Genomic DNA, 6,467 nt, shown 5'->3' with positions numbered 1-6,467 from the left:
ATTAGGGACTGGTCTCGGAGGTAGAAATTTTAATGTCGTGTGTGTGTGTGTGTGTGTGTGTATGCATGGTGCTAGCGTGACATGACTGCAGTTAAAGTATCTTCACAATACAACGTGTGATTTCTGCCTTTGGTATAAGACATCATTATTACATGAATATAGCATAAAAGGGGATTCCAAAAAAATTCACTTTTCTAGCATAATGAAAGAGCACTTGACTAACCGCTTTCAGAAAGCAAGGGGAATATTTGCTACCCTTAACATATGTCAGTATCAAGTTGATGGAATATGTAATTTTCATGAAAAATGAATTTTTGTGGAATCCCCTTTATATTTTCTTTATATTGTTGTCCACTCGTACATCATATCAAACCTGTAGTAGTCTCCTCATCCAGCAGTTCCAACACCAAAACTTTAAAAATTCATAACTTTTGCATCAATTGTCCGATTTTCCTCCAACTATCACTGATGCATGTGTTCTACTAATGTTGCTGCTTTCACTCAATCCACATTGCTCTTTGGGGTTGGGTCCCCTTTAAACCTATGTAAGAATATACAAAAATACATACACACACAAACACACACACACACACACACACATGTGTATATATACATGTATATAATATTATATTTAAGGTGAAGTGGGCTTGGCCTCGTACGTTGTGGGTGCTGCATTATCTTTATGTATAGGTGTGACAGAGGAATGACTGCTCGCAGACGTTGCAGTATGTTCACTAATAGCCTTTTATTCTCTCGAGCTTTCGACCGAGTTACCGGTCTTTTTCAAGGGCTTGGGACGTAAACACAAAAGCAGAAAAGCAACCAATTTGCATACATTTGAACAGAATAAGGCAATGGGTGAAATGCATGCACATGATAAAAGAATGCCCATGTTTCCATGTGCTTGCATACACTACATTTCAGAATGAATAAAGACTAGCTGGAATTCCTCATGAATATGTAATAGACCATTCCAATCCTGGCCATTGTCCAAGACCGTTGTCTGGATGTCAACTACACACTCCTATACACACCAATACCCCCTGTGCTCATATCAATGTTAGTGTTATCTGACATATAGTTTTTGAATTATCAAGGATCAAAAGTGGGAAATGTTTTTTGTAACACCTAGTATTTAATGGTCTACGTAAATGCTCGTCAGTGATGGGTCATAATACACTCACGTGACTAGTGCAGTGAGGATTGAAATTGTTATATTGACTATAGTGATGCCACATCAGGTAATATGATTCCCAAAAATTTGACTTGCTGAAGACGGAGCTAGAATGCAACGTGTATTCATGTAGGCCATAATATATTATAACAAATATTGCTTTGTCTATCGTCATATGACACTTGACAGTAACCTGGGAGTTATCTTTTTTTCAGTCAATTCAATTATTAAACCTTTTTTTTTTCCATCAATAGAAGGAAATGCATTATACAAAGTGATAATTTATCGATTCAGCTGTTCAACAATTTGAAAAGGACAAATCAATTTTCCCCTCGCTGCGCACTTCTGGAGAGTGTAATATCTTAGGGAAAACGTAACTCCTGCGGAGTATTATGTTACACCTCTAAAAAGGCAATATTAGTGTAATATTAATTCAAGTAAACTTACATTTATGACAAAAATAATGATAATGACAACTACCATCATTACAAATGCCATCTAATAGACAAAAGGAAAATAATTACACAAAGCGGTTACCGACGCGTGAATAATTCGTATCGGGTTCCCTGATATTCAAGGTAGTTTCAGTTGCAGTTTGTTTTATTTCTGCACTACCACAAATTGAATCATGACAAAATCAGCAATATTTACGTCAAAATATAAATAAGAGTACTTATAGAAATAGATGTACGTATGCATGTACGTGTATATACGCAAATACACTTCATTGTATTATAAGATACAGGTGAATGAGACCGTCATCGACAAGCAGTTTCTTTGACTGGGATAATTAAAACGGTCTTTGAGTCATATATCGGTACAACTAATATCTTTAAGTTCTCCCTTATGTCTAACTGAAAGAAGAAGAAGAAGAAGAACAACAACACACACACACACACACACACAAACACACACACACATGCACACATACACAAATAAACAACTTTAACTTGGCGTATTTTCAATATTACTTGGCTGAGGGGGACAACACACAGGGAATATAACAAGACAGAAACGAAATAATGTAATGGGCACAAAGACGGGGATACCTGAATAGTGAAAAGTAGAGAAGTTGAAGTTGAAGCTGAAGCTTATTATTATCTTTTGACTTTATTCTCATGTCTACATGGCATAATTTATAACAAAAGACACATGAATGAATGGAAGATAAAAGTTACTGCAGAAAATAACATGAATGCTCATCAAATCTGACAACCTGTCTGATACAAAGGTTCTAAAAAGGTAATAAGTACAGTACAATAAATAGCTCTGGTTTGAAAATACAATGTACATGAAACATGAACAATGGACTTAAAAACTTGACATGGTTATACGTCTTCTACTCTAAGTGTTAATTAATATGTGCATTGGTCTAAAATAATGTAACTGCACTAACCAAAGAAATATATATTACTCTATAATACTTCAACCGTGAAATTGGCGAAAGCACACATAAAAATACTTGAGTGTTACACAGCAAACAAATGGGATTTAAAAGATCTACGGAATGGGTATGTTGAACTGCAATCCTGTATGGGTAACGGCAGATCATTCCATAAAGATACACAGGCAGATGACGTAGAAAACTTTCCGTCATTAGTCTTGATTATAGTTCTTGTAATACTTCCGGCATTATATCTATGGGATACAAAATAATGAACAATATTTAGTAGTAGCCATGATAAAAAATCATGGGCGTGCGTACTCGACGCCCATGATTTTTTATCATGGCTACTATTAAAACACTGATCAATTCAGTGCTTATTTACGTCGATGTAGGGCAATTTGCCAATCAATTGAATAAAAACGGGTTACCTCTCGACGGAAGAATTTCATGAATTTGAATATCTAGAAGGTGAATGAGGCAGATAACCATTTATAAGATCATATATAAATGAAAAGACGCACAGCTTATATAAATGAAAATAATTGAGAAGCCGTGAATTTTGAAATACTAGCATTGATGGACTCATAATAGGGCTGAAAGTAATGGCTCTTCCTGCCATCTCATGGGTAATATACAGGCAACGGGTAGAGTTCGGGCACCCGAGCATTGGGTCAACATTTCTTCGTCATATGGATAGATACTGGTATAGGAGAAAAGGGAGGGGGGGGGAATTTACCCAAATTTGTGCATAGATTCAGTGAAGACAGAAATACCGGCTCAACATATTGGAGTTTGAGGAAAATCGGACAAACACGAACCAAAACTTGACAGATTTAGATCGTATTAGTGGATTGTATAGTATTTCCTCAAACTTCAGTGATGTGTTCAACTTAATATATTTGGGCATTCATCGAATCCATACATTGTATTGGGGTATATTCTCCGTTTATTTGTATTATTTTTTCGACCTCGTGCACCCATACTGCGTCTGTCTGTGCATTGTTGCCTCGATAGTTGACTCGCCCAGTGACTTACAGTAAACGTCCTTTACGCCTTGTTTTGTAAACATATTTATTTATATCTGTTATTTTCACATGTACATGTACATTATCACGTATATTTTTGTATTCATATGTTGTAAATATATTTGTACTCTCATACCTCGAGAGGGGGTCGATAGAGTCAATAAAATCATACAAATCTTACAAATCTTACACTGCACAAAGAGAGGGGATTAAAGATTTCATATTACTAAGTATGTACACATTTAGCAGTGATTTAGGTCATAATCACCTTATACGAGAAAGGTAAAGTGACGGGTGCTATATCTCCTTGTGAATCTCCAACAGGCGTTCCCATAGATGTCACTTTATTTGGGCATGCATGACCAGAAATTGATGAATGCATTTGATTTCATACAGGGCCATCAACCTATATTGCACAAATTCGAGGGAGAAAATAATCAAGTAAACGCACTGAAATGATTACGCAATTACATGTACTTTAAAGGGATGGTACATTTTGGGTTGAGATGGGTCTTGAGGTTTCCAACGTTTTTCGATGATTTTTTTTTTAAGATAATGTTAAACACCTTATGAAATATGCAATAGCATATAATTCTAAGAGGAATTCAAAGTTTATTTGATGAAAATCTGTTTTGAACTGGCTGAAATATCCAAAACAAAGTGATCCTGATAAAAGGTGGGACCCACCTTTTTTTAGGATCGCTGTGTTTTACTTTCTGTTTGGATGTCTGCCATTTCAAAACCAATTTCATCAAATAAACATTTAATTCCTCTTAGAATTGTACGCTTTTTACCATTTCATACAGTGGTTTCTAAGTATCTTGCATAAAGTTAAAAGCTGAATTCTCACCTCAACCAATACTATACCATCCCCAGGGACGGATCCATAAATTCCGTTAGGGGAGGCGCCTTTAGATATACAAAATGAAAGGGGACGCCAGCGGCCACCCCCCCCCCCTCCTCCCCCTTTCTTTCTTTTCATTTCTTTTGTTTTAACAAAATATAAAGAGGGGGCTTGCGGCCGGTGCGCCCCCTCTGGATCAACCACTGATCCCTTTGACAACAAGAGTAACTACACAAATGAAGCTAAGGGTTAACTTCTCTTATATCGAGAGCGCATACAATGAGCATGAAGGCAATGACTTCAATCACTGTGTTCTTGTCAGATGGTAATGTCTCGCTTTCAAACCAGTAACTGAATAAAAATCTGGTGAAAAAACGAAGCAAAACAAAACAACAGATAAATAGCAACATGTTCTAATATTCGGACACATAATAGTTAACATCATATCTTTAAGCTGTCTTTTAAATAAATGAATAGATCTACATTGTTTAAGGTTATCGGGTAAAAATTCCAAACATCATATTTAAAGGTCAGAGTTTAGAGGTATCGGATATATTGGAGAGGCAAAGAAATGGTATCAAGTTATATCTTCTTTTGTTTTATCAATCTAGATGAAATAGATCCATTATCACTATCGTTATAAAGCAGTATTAACAATATTGATAGTAGATTTAAGATAGCATTAATGATAACAATTATGTAGCAGTAGCTATCAGTAATGACAGTTTTGTTGTAACAATATTCATGAACAGAAGATTATTTAGTGTATTCTTCTCCGCGATAGCCATTCCATTGTAATCATTTAAGAAGATATGATAATATGGGACTTACAGTGCTTGGAGACTGGTGGGGGGGGGGAGACTTGGACTCCCTAATATAAATTGATAAATAATAAACAAAATAATCCCCAACCCAACAACCTGTAAGATCCATTTAAAAGTCTAAGATTTACGTGTGGGGGTTGCTAATGCCCTTGTACCTATGCAATTAGATCCCTGTATCTACGTGAAGGGCACAACGGAGTATTGAGTAGGTGTTTTAATTATACAGGCTATATTTCATAAATAGTATATGACCTTGAACAGTTGAATGCGCTACATTCGATTATGTGCACGACAAATGCATAATTAGCCCAAGTGCATTTTCATTTCACCGAGGCCGATGGCCGAGGGAAAATAGAATTGCACCAGGGACGTTAAGTATATTTGGAGTGTGCATTCATTGTCTAGAATAGTGCATAAAAGTACATGTACCACTTGTTGTAGTAAATGAAGCGAATTTATAACTTTGATTTGGCTAGGCTAGATAAACAACCACATTTGAAATATCGGCTAATCAAATCGATAGTGCCGTGTCCGTCTTTATCGGCATCGATAAACCACATTGGCTCCTCTTCCTTAACCATTTGACGATTCTATCATTTGCTCGTGAAAAGAAAATTATCGATTGCAAAACGATAGCATACGCAAAAAAAATGGCTCATTCCGATGTCTTTAACACAGGATTCTCAGTGAAAGAATCAGAGTACAGTTCACGACCGTGAACTATGACAAAATTAATGAATGTTACTTGGTACCAATTAACCAGTCACATATTGTAATAAAACACATGTATATATATGTATTGAAACAAAAAAAGGGAAAACTGACCAGAAACAAATGATAAATAGTGAAAACTTTGAGCAAAGAAATGGGTTTTCATCGGGATTCGAACCCGAGACCTCCGGATTACTAGACCAGTGCTCTATCAACTGAGCTATTGGAAGCCCGAATTCGGTACTCGTCCCAAACCCTTAATTCTCTTTGCTCGTGTGGTTAGAAGCTTTTGTGTGTGTATGTGTGCCACACACAACGCACACACACATTAACCTGATATAAAGCGATGCAGCTTTTTACTTTTTTTTTGTAATATATATTGAAACAAAGAAAGGGAAAACTGACCAGAAACAGATGATAAATAGTGAAAACTTTGAGCAAAGAAAATGGGTTTTCATCGGGATTCGAACCCGAGACATCCGGATTACTAGACCGGTGCTCT

This window comes from Diadema antillarum, unplaced genomic scaffold (assembly GCF_040938485.1).
Source record: "Diadema antillarum isolate AM-2024a unplaced genomic scaffold, OU_Dant_1.0 seq00002124_RagTag, whole genome shotgun sequence".
NCBI lineage: Eukaryota > Metazoa > Echinodermata > Echinoidea > Diadematoida > Diadematidae > Diadema > Diadema antillarum.
The sequence above is the reverse complement of the archived record's forward strand: the minus strand, read 5'-3'. Positions refer to the sequence as shown.